This window comes from Engystomops pustulosus, chromosome 2 (assembly GCF_040894005.1).
Source record: "Engystomops pustulosus chromosome 2, aEngPut4.maternal, whole genome shotgun sequence".
Classification (NCBI taxonomy): Eukaryota; Metazoa; Chordata; class Amphibia; order Anura; family Leptodactylidae; genus Engystomops; species Engystomops pustulosus.
Genome location: NC_092412.1, coordinates 203,950,698 through 203,966,188, shown reverse-complemented (window position 1 = coordinate 203,966,188; position 15,491 = coordinate 203,950,698). Strand labels below are relative to the sequence as shown.

Sequence of the window (15,491 nt, the reverse complement as noted above, 5' to 3'; positions counted from 1 at the left end):
GGGAATGGCTAGCTGTATACTTCAGGGGCAGGCTGGGCTGGCTGTATACTACAGGGGGCAGGCTGGGCTAGCTGTGTACTACAGGGGGCAGGCTGGGCTGGCTGTATACTACTGGGGGAAGGCTGGGCTGGCTGTATACTACAGGGGACAGGCTGGCTGTATACTACAGGGGGAAGGCTGGCTGTATACTACAGGGGGCAGGCTGGCTGTATACAACAGGGGGCAGGCTGGCTGTATACTACTGGGGAAGGCTGGCTATATACTACTGGGGACTTGCTGGCTATATACTACTGGGGGCTTGCTGGCTATATACTGGGGAGGTCTGTGATCAATGCATTTCCCACCCTCGGCTTATACTCAAGTCGAGTCAATAGGTTTTCCCAGTTTTTGGTGGTAAAATTAGGGGTCTCTTCTTATACTCAAGTCAGCTTATACTCGAGTATATATGGTAAGTCTAATGTCGGTAAGGGGTCGAGGTGCTCAATCTCAACATGTCTGTCATAATATGTCATTGATAATAAGATTAAATAATCAGTATTATCTCAGTTCTGTCTCATTTCTCTTTTCTATGTGTCAAATGCTAGTAGAATGTTCAGAATCTAAATGAAAGTGTCAATAAACCATGTACTATGATAATCTAAGCATCTCACTTAACTGTGTAAATATAGTTTAGCCCTTCCTGGTGACCTTGATTCAGCATTCAGCAGATCCTTTAAAATTAGAATTTCTACAATCTTTTATGGTCCAGGTACAGGACTCGACTCAAACCCCTACAAGCAACACCCATTAGTGTTGGCACTTTTCAAAGTCAACAATGGCATTTAAACTCCTAACATGCCAGCAAGGCTGCATGCCACTATTTTGGGGAGTGCTTTTGCTGCCCACCATCATGGTGATGGTGATGATCCTCCTTGAATACTAGTGCCATCAAATGGCCACATTGATTTAAATGTTACTGGCGACTTTGCAGTTCAGATTTGCTCAGCATTAGTCATTACCACTGGGTGGCTGTAGGACATGCACTCAATTCACAGGTTCATTTAATATACAAAAGCGATTTGTTACTTTGGGCATGGCTACATTTTCCTTACACAGGTATTTTTTGTTAAATGCAAATCCAATTGAAGCAATAAATGTATATGAAAGGTGAAAACCCAGATGAGAATACCCCTTTAAATATTAAATGTTTAGTTTATAGGTGATGAGAGAGTTAAACATACAGTGGAAGTCTAGAATGGGTGCAAACACAATTAATTATAGGATTTACAATAAGTGAAATTGCTATTTAAGACAAACTACTTTTCTGTTTTAAAGCCATAATAATATATTGTCCATTTAAGAGGATGAGGACATTTTGTAATAATCTAAAATATGGACTATAGTAATTGAATTACCCGGTAGTGACAAGTCAGCACTTAAGGTAATTTTATGGTAGGGAGTCAGGCTTAAATGAATTAAGTGCAGTTCATATAGAAGCAAGTTCCCACTTTAGGATTGGCATAGGGTTATGTTATTTTATTTTTTTATGTATTCAAATTTTTAATCTACTTTCTTGTAATTAGGATGTTTGTTTTGCATAATCCATATTCTTTGGAATGACCTTGTTTTCTTTCATTCCTCTGCTTCCTCTATTATCCTCTTTATGCTTCTTAGACGTACTGCTGCTTTAGATTTGATTAATGTAACATTTCTGTTTCACTTATCTTTGAGTAAATCTTATCTCATTGTATTTAGTTCTTTTCACAATGCTCGTCAAATGTTATTGTTTTTCCCTAGCATTTGTTATACTTGTTTCTGTTCTGTATTTAAATGAAACAATTGAACTTCCATTACCATTTTAATGTCACAAGAATGTCAACATCCCCATGAAAGAATATAGCAGTTATATAGAAGAAATAGAGCAGAATATAGAAGTTTTTATCATTTTAGCTATATCCATTTTTATAACACTCCCCCATTCTTAAAGGTTACCATTAGCTGTCATATATCATATACATAATTGATCAGCAACCACAATTCAGCTACAGTATCAACCATAAACAATTATCTGAAATAAATAGAAGACAAAAGATACAAATACAGCAGGCCAATTGGCACATTTCTGTGAACATTCAGTATACTTTTGGCAAAATAATGGCGGCCATAATTCCAGACCTGTGTATTGTCCGCCTTCTCTCAAAACCCCCAAGACAACATACTGGAATTACAATTACCCAATTGATGACAGTACTAAATATTTTGGTAATGTATTGTTCATTCAGACCTGAGAAGGGTTGACCTTTTATTACCAGGACATATGGGGTCAATTACATTATCTAGTCTGATTCTATCCCTTTATGCAGTAAATTTCAAGGATATAGATTAGTTCTCCTAGCGCTATGCATTTAAAATGGGGAAGTGCTTTATTTATGGTGAAATCTAGCACAATCAGCTGACTGTTACTGTATGGATCTGACTAAAGCATCTTGGTTACCTTTGTAACCGGCTGATCCCACCCGCTATCACTCAACAGTGTGTGCTCTTGCATATGAAATTGACATCATCCAGCACACGTAAGTGAGGTCATTTTCTCCAGGTGGGATCATAGTGAGTTTACAGTAGATATACCAGCATCTAAACTCCACACGCAATATGCCGTTTGCACGCTATTGGCAATGTTACCACTGTGCATTGCTGTCTTTCAAGCGTTATCTACTAGTTATCATCAGACATCTTTGATGCAGATATTTTTCATCTTTGATGCAGTTATCTACTAGTTATCATCAGACATCTTTGATGCAGATATTTTTCATCTTGGTGTATTTCCCAATGCATGTGTATATCCCCTGGGGACCATTTCATTATGTTTGTAAGACAATCACTAAGTACAAGGGTCAGTTTTGAGACTGTTCATGTGATGGTAGAAGTTATTTGTGGGGCATATGTTTAACAGGGTACACCAAAACTTTATCCAGAGTGGACCAACAGTGTATAACTGCAACAAGTACCAGCCTGTGCCATCTCCTGTCCGATTCTTTCCATAAGCATTTCATGGTTTTTGTTGTGTTTGTTGGCAATTTTTTATGAATATTAAGTAAAAGTTAAGTTTTATTTTGATCACAATTTGTTTTAGTTTTATTTGTTTAAACTAAATGAACCTATATTTTTAACCGAAATAATTATGCAGGCATATATCTGTGATATACATTTCATGCATACACTGTATACCTATTTTGAAATGTAAAATGGCGCATGTCACATTATTTATTTATGGAATGCAATTTTTTTATAGAAATAACTTTGAAAACAATATTGGGAATTAAATCCTTCTGTACCATTTGATTTGTCCTTTTTGCATCTTTAATAGGTATATAACTATGTTTTATAATATCATTTACTATGACACTTACTCGCACTATTGTTTGGGCAAGCTGTCAAGTTTTTTTTCACCATCATAATAAATATTTATCTGTAAACCAAGAAATTCAGTTGTTTAAGAAAAAAAATCATGCAACATATTTATCAATTGTATTGTGGTGTAACAATACAAGCTGAAACTAAAAACAGAATAATGTGGCCATATTATGTATATGCATCCTGAATGTTGTTATTATCTTTTTGTTAACCTTTTTTTTTATTTTTTTTTTTAATTTACAACTTGTAACTTCAAAGAGAGCTGCTAAAAACTGTCACCTAAATTGTAGATATTTTAACATTTAATATAGAAGGCTATTCTTATAGCTATTCTTATTAGAGTTTATACACATACACATTTTCAAAGGCAACTCTTTATAAACAAGAAACACAAAGTATCTGCAAACACTGCTGGTTAAAGTCTGTAACCATGGCAGCTGGGCAGGAATCTCCTCCCAGAGTTAATCCTTTACTGCTCTTCATTTCATCTCTAGTGCCTACCAAATTCAGCTCTGTGTAACCAAAGTAAAGAGATCAGCTGTTAGAAACAGCATAACTAAGCTGACTGGTGAAAATATTTCTATTTTCAATTATTCCATAAAGAATCATTGGTTGAAATCATTGGTTACATATTTTCCTTTCAGTATCTTTAACAATACAATATTTTAACTTTAGTAATGGTTCTCTTAATTGCACAACTATTCTATTTACTCAAGACAGTTGAGACATAAAACTTGCTGTATTGGCATGAATTTTAACCCCTTAACGACTTGGCCTTTTTTAGTTTTTCACTTCCATTTTTCACTCACCAACTTCAAAAATCTATAACATTTTTATTTTTCCACATAAAGAGCTGTGTTATGGCTTATTTTCTGCATAACAAATTGCACTTCATAGTGACCGTATTTAATATTCCATGGCGTGTACTGGGAAGCAAGAAAAAAATTCCAAATGCAGTGAAAATGGTAAAAAACCACATTTGCGACGTTTTCTTGTAGGCTTGGATTTTACCGCTTTCAATCTGCATCCCAAATGACATGTCTACTATATTCTTTGGGTCGGTACGATCATGTGGATACCAAATTTGTATAGGTTTTATAATGTTTTCATACAATTAAAAAAATTAAAACCTCCTGCCATCTTCTGGCACCAATAACTTTTTCATACTTTGGTGTACGGAGTTGTGGGTAGTGTCATTTTTTGTGAATTTTGATGGCGTTTTCATTTCTATAATTTTTGGGACTGTGCAATCTTTTGCGTCGGGAAGGGGTTAAGGATGTATTCATATGAATATGAAATACAATATGCTTAAAAATTCAATGAGATGTTTGTTCAAGAAGATAAAAAAAATACAAAAAAGTATAAGATAATGTAAAAAACTTAAAAGTAGTAATCAACCTCCTGTTTCTTGAATGCATATACACATACCGGTAAGTAAACAAAAATAAACATGTGATATATTTAAAATATGATCTATTAAAATAGTCAGTGTATGACAATACAAAATAATTTTCTCAGTGTCTGCTGAAATTTTGGAGCAGTAATAACTATCAGCTCCGGAGTATCATTGCTTTCGGAAGGGGAGCACTGAAGTAGAAGAGAAGTGAGTAATAAGTGGTTTAGGTGAGGGAATAAATTAGTCAAAGAAGCAAGAGTAACATCCCCAAAGCATTTCGGCTTCATTTAAACTTAAATTTTATTTTATATACAACTAAAGTATTGGAGAAAAACCCTCTAATAAACATATCATAAATGGCAACAGTCACCATTGTGGGAGCTATCCTGCAGCATTAATGATTAATACACCAATGATACAACACCACAAAAACCTCTAATAATAATAATCACAATCATAATAATAATAATGAACTGAAGTCTTCTGAATAACACTTGCGTGAATGCCGTTGATGTAACTTTTAAAATAATTTCATTCTGAAATTCAGTAGGGGGTCCCTCTTAATGTCACCAACAGTCATTAAAATCAAGATATTTTTCCAGAAACGCAACTTCTGGAATCTCTGTGGTTCTTTTGCACATTTAAACTTACATTATAGGTAAGAGAGAAGAAAGGGTTTGAATAGAACTGTAAATGTCTGTAGTCATCAATAGAGTAGAGGCAGAAATCAAAGCCTACCTGCACATGAACGCGTGCAGTTATCAGGGCTGCAAACAACTTTGTGGCCAGTTTCTGAGCCAAATGTCCATAAAAACAGACCATGTGTTCATGTCATCTGCCTTTGCGCATCCACAAAAATAAAAGAGAAGACTGTCAAATAATGTTCCTAGCTTGGTCCATCCCTTTTAAGGATCGCATAATTAAGTCAGATAGCAACTTATCCACAAGTATGCACAATATGCGGATGACACATATTTTTGCGAATGAAACATATTCTTGTGCATGGATCCATTAACATGAATGTGAAAACAACGTTCATGTACTTGTAGCCTAAAGCTGTAACCCATATTCAGTCTGAAATAACATACATTATAGGGGTTGAAAACAGGCTTTCCTATGGACATTCAATTCCAGTGTTGCTAAGTAAGGGCTGTAAAGTTCATAATAAAGTTTATTAGAAAAATGTCCAACACTCTCTGAGAATTTAAAATTTACCTTCCTTCTGGAACCATAAAAAATTGCAGTGACTTTAAACTATTATATGTTTTTTCATGTAAATAAGCTTCAAATTCCATCTCGATGTTTTGTCTTCTGCTAGTTCATTCAACAAGTTGAAACAGTCAACAGCTGTCTCTTAATACATTGGCCGGAGTCCTTCTAAAGAACTTGTCTCTAAAGAGTCAATGGAAAAGGATGAACAGACTTCTGATTGACATTTCATGGGGGAATTTATTGAATACAATTTCAATAGTCTTGTAGTGTACAGAAGTCATCATTTAGAGAAGGTAAAAAGACAAACATTTAGTAAGTAAATAAATAAATGGACTTTAACATATTGTGCCTGTTGAAACATTAGGAAATGAGTCAATGTTTCTTAACTTATTTGCATTTAATCTAAAATTATAATTGGTAAAGCTTTTTGAGATGTCACATGTGGGGATAGCTAAAGAATAATTATGAAGGAGTAGAAAGTCTTTAATAAGTGGTACTAATCCTATCTCAAATATGAAGATATTTAAGCGATTTAATACAAGACTGCAGATTAAAACAGTGAAACTGTTCAAAAGATTAAAAGATTTGATTATTTATAGTTATATTCCTTAACAACCTGTGTTTGTCAGTGTATGTGTTTGTGGTTCACCCTGTAGTATTAAACACCAATTTCTAAATACTTAAAATATATTTTCGATTTCCATTAACATGAACGCATTATTGTAAATTATTGCCTATGAAAAATTGTTCCTTATATGAATATTTTCCAATTAACCAATGAAAACTTTAAAAATAAATAGGAATACAACTTGAAAACAATAGAATACACTGATATCAAGCACCATCTGTTGCATTTAAAATTAATTTAACATTTGGGACAAAACTGCTTGTTTTTGGAACCAAAATACATTGGCATGCTCCAGTATGAAATAATGTTATTCAATGTATCATTACAAAAATAGGCATTGTATGAAGCTGATGATAGCAGTCTGAAACTATACCAAAAGAAAATTCTCCATGGGATGCTATTAATCCAGTGAAGGGTACTATAAGACTACCGAGAGGTATGGACAAAGGCTTGTAAGTCCCATGCCAATAAACATTGATAGCTGAATATACTATGATAGATAGAACTATGGGAAAATATTCTCCAGTTGTTTTAACTATTTTTAAAAGAAAAATGTGTATTTAGTTATTGAACTGAAAATTAGTTACCATTATAGGCTAGCTTTCCTTGCATTGTTCCATAAATACAGAGGAATAGGAAGTGTGTACTGAATCAAAGCTTGACTATGTACAGTAGGGTATACTTCATTTTCTTCTTATTCAATGGCTGTTGCCAGCCATCTGCCTACTTGGGTTTGAGTTATGTGAACTTTATTTCTAGAGTTCACAAACCATTTAAGAAATATATAATTCAAAGTCTGCTGCCAATTAGGCCCCTGCATCTGTGGGCGATTTTCAAAGTTTCTCCCACAGAAAGCCTCCTTAGATAAAGGTCTTAGTTTGTCTAGTTCTGCTGCATGATGTCTAATTCTTCTTCATTGAGTTCCACATATTTAGACCTTGGCTTGATTTCTAACCCCATCGCTGTTATCATATCATCTGTATAAGACCCTGTCACTTGCCTACAATTCTTTGTTGCCAGCTTTGAATCTCTGCATGTCCCCAGATTATGTGAGTATGATGTCTGCCCTGACCTTGGACAGTGTTTTGTCATTCATTTGCATTATCCTTTGTTGTGAAGCACCTGTATCTCATGGGCCAGCTACTTTTCAGACCAGGGCCATTACAAAAGGGAGTAGCCTCTCAATCTCTCCACACCAAAGCACAGATGTGTAGCAGTAAAAAGGGTGTAACCATAGAGGTCAAGAGAGAACGCCCTTACTGGTGGCCCACAATTAAACAATTTTAATAGCACAGTGGGTATGTATCTGCAGATTTTCTTCTGAAATCTGGAGCCCTCATATCAAACAAATTATTCATTCTGTACAGTTACTAATATATTTTCTTTTGCTTGCATGTATTGTTTGTCATATTTGTTCGTCCTTAGGTCAGGATAAAAACATATGCAAGAAACATCCAGTTCCTGATGTCGCTTTTTTTTACATGTAACCAGTGACAGGAAGTAGGGGGCAATTTAGGTCCAAGACAACCTTTGTTTTGCATTGGTTGATTTCAACAATAATTCCCAAGCTACAGATTCTAAACACGTATTATAAATTTGACATTGCAGATTTTTTAACGTATTTTGTATAAATCCAACAATTATGACATTTTCTTTTTTTAGTGCAGTGGTTGCTTTCCTAAAGGAAATCTTTTGATAAATTGAGTCTGTAGATTTACTTAGTAGGCATTTATTTTGTATACTGCTTTTCTGGGAACCAAATAAAACACATTATAAAAATACAAATTATAACACATTATTCTCTACCTAATGGAAATTATTAGAGTGCCAACAATAAAATGTGTGATATAATTTTATTAAAGATTTCAATATTTCTTTTTTGTGTGCATAATATATATGTAAAGTTACACCATTTGTTCTAAGATTCATCATACAACATGAGTCAGGCTGCATTCACACGAACGTATGGGGAAAGTATATATGGCCGACGTATATACACAGTGTATATGTCCCCAATACACTTTTATGGTCTCACGGCCCTGTGCAGGAGAGATACAGTGCTGCACATATGTGGCCTTGCACCACTCCGTAGTCCGTAGAAAGATAGGGTATGTCCTACTCTTCCACTTAATACGGTGCTGTGCGCTGTATATTCCTATGGTGAAGGGCAGGGTGAGCTGCGCTTAATCCCCTGCTCCTCTACGCAGTGCTGATGTAAGCCCGCCATACTACGGTATGGCGGGCATACATCGTGTGAATCTAGCCTCAGTCTGAAAAATCTGCTAAGGTTTTATTCATAATATTAGACAATATTAGTTAATCCGCTCCACTACAATAAATACACAAAGCACCAAAGGGAAGACACAAACCATATTTAATTCAATAACGACAACCTTTTCTGTTGCATAACATTTATGTTTGGATGTAATTCTTCCAAAAACACAAACTAGATGGAACCACACAGCTTTCCCTTCCATTGAACCCTCATTTGGGCAAATCAAGAGCATTATAGCATGAGGTCTCAAGCAAACAGGACTACTATTGGGATGCTGTTGTATCAGTGTAGCCATTTTTTTTTACGTAACTGAAATTTTTAAACCTGTTTTTCCTGTGGGTGTTTTTACATAATATGTTTCATTTAGGACTCCTGAGATGTTATTTCTTATCTAACTTTAGTTTACACTTTGCAATGTAACTAGAGCATCTATAAAGATCTCAGTTACAGGGTAAAACCCACTTTTGGGCAGGAGTCACCTGTAAAGCATTATTGGGTCAGGCAAAACCTGACTCTACTGCTGCTTCTGTTCCATACATAGCTTAGCTTCAATCCTATGTAATGTGAAAAAGTAAATTAAATCTGCCTGTGTACTCCACAGGGACTTAACCTTTTCCTGCAAGTCAGCCAAAAGACATTGATTCAGCACATGCCATAATGGAAGAGTTTGGCAGCCCTCATAATAATTACATTGTCCACTGATCCCTACTAAAATCAGAATAGGCCAATAAAATTTTACAATTTTACAATTTTACATTTTCAAATGCCAATGACACATATAAGTTACAAGTGTACTTGAAAAACAACAGCAGAAATTGCAGTGAAAAGTCGCAGAAACACTAAAAGACTTAAAAAATAAAGAAATAACAAGCAAAAATAAAAATACATGTCCCCTCTAGACTATAGTTTACAAGGATCAGTGAAAAACAAATGCTTGACTAAAACAAATTGGCTGTGAAATATAGACTTCAATGTCCATTTTACCCACTTCATATTCTTGGAAAATGATTAGAGAGATTTACATTAAAAAATGTTGAACAATATGACCATCACATCTACAAAGTCCTGCTTAGCATGATCATCTTTGATGTTTTTACTTCTGATAATCAAGTGTTTGTGTCATTGTGTCTAAATAACAATGGAAAGCCATCGTGCTACAACGAGATGTACATCATTTAGCTTACAGACTGATTCGGGCACAAATACTATTGCCTCCTTTTCTCTCCCTGTATGGTGACTCATGCTCCTCTGACTCATTCACGTAGTACTAAGCACAGGGCAGAAATAAGAAATGAAAGAAGGAACTTTCTGACAAATAAACCAGTCAGAAAAACAATACCATTGGATTCACAAATTTTTCACCTTAAAATTATTTATTTTTCTCTGTATATTTGTGCAAGGTAAGAAGAGATTTCAAATCAGTGTGGAAGTATAAAGTGCCAAATTCTGAGAAATTATAAGAAATAAAAAGGATAGAGAAAAAAAATTATATGGAAATATCTTTTTGTCACTCACGGATAAAACTAGATAGACCCTGTCTTCTTAATATTTAGCAAATATTACATAATAAAGATATTAAAATAAAGATATTTTAATATTTCAAAGATATAAAGATACTAAAATATATTGAGAATACATAATTGTGTTACAAAAATTGAAACAATAAGAATTACTGCACTCATAAAGGCATATATGAAGCTAAAAAGAAGAAGATAATCTAATCTCTAAAAAAAAAGATTTATTTCCCAAGCAAGCTCTCATTTGAAAAAACAAATCTGTTGATAGAATCAAAATATTCCCTTTGATGCCAAACCTAAGATTTGCACAGTAAAATAATAATTCATTTCACTAATTTCATATATAGCAAAGCAGAAGAAACAAGAAAAAGTGATGAAAGTTAATCTGCAGCCATAGCGATTATGAGACATGACAAGTCATTGAAAACAAGACTGATCAAAGATAGAGATAATATCATACTCAATCATACTCTACCTTATTTATTGAGATATGCCTTTTTCTCCTTCACAAGCAAATGTGTGAATTCCTGCATGATAAATCCACAAGACTTGTCGTTGAATGTTCTGCAGTAATTGTGCACTGGACTGATCAGAACACAGCAGCCTAAAACAGAAGCTTCAGTGTGTGTGCCTGTGTATGGCAAGAATGGGGGAAGGGTGTAACAATTCCTTCCTTTACAAATGTTACTTTGTGTGAGTAGATTTTATTATTGATGACCTAATAATTAAAAAATCTTTTTACATTTTTTTTTTTGAAATACGCGAACTATATTCCTAATCAATATGTGATTTATATGTATAGACCTTGATACAGACTTAATACATCAGATTAACCTATATATAGAACCTGCCAGGATTAGGTGGAGAGGATTTATAGAAAATCATTGTTTATGGTTAATATAGTTGTACACTGAAGAGCACTGCCTTATTCTCTGCGGTAGTTGTGCACAAGTTGTGATATTTGTAATATCCAGAGTCACTCTTGTCCTGCTGGGTTTGAATAACAGATTTTCAAAGAGCAGTCTCCAGCTCAGTCACCAAAAAGATGAAGCTGTGCCTTATCACAGGAGACATTGGATTGCAGACACAATTAATGAGGTTTCATCAGGAAAGACATTAATGGAATATCACTAAAATATGCCATAAACTTTAGATCAGTGGCTGTCTGACCATTGTGACCCCTGTAAAATGCAAGAATAAAGAAGGAGCAATGCTAGAAAAGAAACATGTCACGTTGTCTCCTGGCAGCGCTGCTGGTATGGTCAGCCTTTGGCTGTAAGGGCCACCAGAGAAATATAAACAGAGACAACAGAAGTCTCACCATCTATCAACAAACTGTGTAACTAAATGTCTGCAAACCAGAATAAAAGATAATATAAAGAAAAAAACATTAAAATAAAAGAGTAAACATTTGTGTACACAGAATGGCCATGTACATCGGTACAAAACGGTTCATAGAATCCAAACAGCAACTCAGTTGCATACTACAGAAAATAATGGGGGGCATTTATTACGGCCTGTAAAATGGAAAACCGTTGGTGTTTTTTTTAATCCTCTCTGCGCCTCTTGCACCTGAATTTATAAAGTGTTGGTGCCATGATATTAGTATTTTCCGACACTCTTTGACTTGTTCTATTTTTGGGTGTCGCTTGTGAGTCCACTCGTTTTCTTGCACTTCTATTTTTCCGACACAATTTCTGATGCCTTTTGTGGTGCAAAAATCACCCAACTAGAAGATGGTCTATGGAGTCTTTGCACCAATTCATTAATCCATTGTGCCACAAACATACATCTCACTGAAAAATATATAATATATAATGGTTCTAGTGCCAACCTGCTCCAAAAATAATGGATGCCCCTCAATGTGGTTACTATTTCTTCCCCACAATCAACACTTTTCGGGAAATGCATTTCCATACTTTTATTTTTTTTTTTTCAAGCAATGAATCGCAGAGGTGAAGTAGGTGGCCCAATGGAACTTCATCCTGTGAATCTGCACAACAAGAATATAAAGATGGGGATGATGACTACTTTGAACATGATTGTATTACATTGTAATCCTCTTCAATCTCCCTTTAGTTTTTGTTTCGATGTGTGTTTATTTTGCTGTACTGAAAAAAATTATGTGTAATTTCCAGCCATATCTAGCACTATAATTGTAAAACACTTCTAAGTACAACAATGCCCATCTGTCATGCAATCTTTTGGGTTTCTAACTGATTTTGCATGTTTCCCACTCACAATGTGCCCTTGTCTAATACCAATTATTATATCAAACATCTTTCAGTCTTGGTACCATGGCTATAAATGAATCCTAATGCACAGTATACACTGCCACATTTAATATATATATAACTTTGTTCCTGACATCACTTTTGCATGACAGGCTAATGCAGTAGTTAGTTTGCTGTCAGTTTAGATGATATTACCAGCACATTACTTAGTGGTCTAAACTGAAATAGCCACAGGCAACAAAAACATTTCTATAAATTCATTCTCTGATGTTCTCTGAAGTTTAAAAATTTCAATTAACACTGTAACACTACCTTCTTATTTTTTATTCATGTTCTCTTTTTAATTAAAATGGGTGGGTTTGTGTGTTTCATTACGATGGCATGTGAAAACACAATCAGAAATCTTGTTGGCAATAAGGTGCTGCATATAACAGAGGTATTTCTTGGAACAATCATGTCTTTATTATATTGTCCTAATTATAAAGAAGTGATTGTTCCAAGAAATACCTCTGTTATATGCAACACCTTATTGCCAATAAGATTTCTGATTGTGTTTTCACATTTTCCTAACAATTGTGTCACTTGTCGTCTCTTTGGGCAATCAGGACCATCTTCAACATTTACTGACTCTGTATTGAGTCCAATATGCTTTATTCACTCAGACACAAGATGAGACTCTCTAATATATATATTTTTTTAATTTGGTGCTTACCGCTGCACTTGAGTCCCTGTGCTCTTTTCTACCTACCCTATTCCTTCCTCACTGGAATTGAGAAACCATACCAGATGATGACAATATTTTTTTGCAAACTGTCCAAAGTACTGGTCACCAAAATGCATTCTGGTATCAGGCTACCGTTAAAGGGGTTGCCCCAAGTTTTCAAGTTATCCCCAATCCAGAGGATGTGAGATGACAAGTCATGAACTTCAAACTGCTGACTGCTCTGCAATATCTGACACTGCTGATGATGCATGGTCATCCTGTTGCTTCACCTATTAGTGAGAAAATGGCCCCCAATTGGTAGGGATAACTTGTCATTCCCTATCCTGTGCATAGGTGTCACGGGTGCTCCTGTGACCCATGTCCCGGGTCACAGATGCAACCGTGCCCCTCTCTGTTCCCCAGGACCCCTGCTGGTTCATTCATAGCGCCTTGATCCAGCGCTGGCTCCGATGGTCCGGCATGCACGTCCCCGCCTCCTAGAGCATGCGGGTGCTGGCTTCGGGAGATTTAAAGAGCCAGCCTGATAATTGGTGCTGCCGGCAACCTGTTCTGTTTAAATTTTAGCCTCTTTCTGTGTCCCCTGCCAGATATTTGTGCTTCTATGCCTGAGAGAAAGCTTTGTTCCATGCCTTTTGCAATTATCCGATTGTGACCTTGATTCCTTTCCTGGCTACAATCCTGTGCTGCCTGTCCAGACCTAACGCTACATCCCCAACTCTAATGCTGTGCTGCCTGTCTCGACCAGCTGCCTGTCCCCGATCACGACTTTGTACTATGCCTTGGCTACCACCACGGACAAAGTCGCACCTGTAGAGCAACCTGGTGGCACCACACTGCAGCAAGTCTGACCCACTTCGCAGCAGGCTCTGGTGAAAACCGGTTGCCACTTAGACTCCGCTCCCAGGTGTTGGGTTATGTCATCGTCTGCGGTGGTGCAGTGACGATAGGGAATATTGAAAACTTGGAACAACCCATTTAAGTCGCCTGTACAATTTAAATAGCTACCTACACGAAATCATTCATATAACGAGTGTGCATGTGTTCTTACAAGAGAAAGGGGGTAATCTGCTGCAAGACACTTCTGGTACTGGCTAACTATTTGTAACTTTGAAAATCAAATTATAGTTGAAAATGTGAAATTTGGCTGCCTTATCACTCTGGTAACCAGTTAAAGCTGGCACTGTAAATATACTCCGATAAAGGCTTTAAGGACCAAGTATTGTTGCATACCGGTGAGTATGAAGAGGGCTCACAGGCTGAGCCCTCTTCATACTCACCAGGTGTTTGCTTCACAATGAAGCAAGCACCCGCCCCTAACACCCGTGATCGGTGATAGCGCCGATCGCGGGTGTTAACCCTTTATCGCCGCCAGTAAAGCTTCCAGAGCCATTGAAAAAAACTTCTTGGCTCCGATCGTCACTCCCCTTGACGTCATCGGGGAGCGGCGATCCATTGCCATGACAGCCTCGGGTCACACAAAGATCTGAGGCTATCAGTGTGCAATTTGCACATTGTAATAGATGATGTGCAAAATCCCCATATACTGCCATACTGTAGTATGGCAGTATATGGTAGGATAAGTCAGATAACCTAGGGTGAAAGTACCCTAGGGAGTCTGAAAAATAGTAAAAACTAGTAAAAAAAGGAAAAAAAATTATATGAAAAAAACAAAAAATTCAAATCATCCCCCTTTCCCTAGAAGTCATATACATATAAATAACATTTAAAATCATAAACACATTAGGTATCAACGTTTCCAAAAATGCCCAATCAATCAAAATATAATAACGTTATTTTCACTGCGATTAACCCTGTAACGGAAAATAGTGGCCAAAGTCGCAAATGGCACTTTTTTGCCATTTTGAAAAATATAAAAAATTCAATAAAAAGTGATCAAAAGGTTGCACAGTCCTAAAAATCAAAGCATTGAAAATGTCATCAAAAGTTGCAAAAAATGATACCATGCACAGCTCAATACACCACAGTATGAAAAAGTTATTAGCGCAAGAAGACGGCAAAATGAAGAATTTTTTTTTTGTACAGGAGGTTTTAATTTTTGTAAATGTATGAAAATATTATAAATCCTACACAAATTTGGTATCACTGTGATCG

General features: G+C 35.9%; 1 protein-coding gene across 3 annotated transcripts in view; it reads right to left on the bottom strand.

The window, feature by feature from the left end:
• NLGN4X (neuroligin 4 X-linked) overlaps positions 1–15,491 on the bottom strand; it is a 171,013-nt gene that overhangs the window by 124,355 nt on the left and 31,167 nt on the right. The window contains exon 1 of one of the 3 annotated variants that reach the window (XM_072137860.1): positions 10,897–11,032. The exons of the other annotated variants lie outside the window; for them this stretch is intronic. The gene's annotated coding sequence lies outside the window, so the exon portion shown is untranslated. Of the gene's footprint in view, positions 1–10,896; positions 11,033–15,491 lie in introns of those variants that run through there. 3 annotated transcript variants of the gene reach the window in all.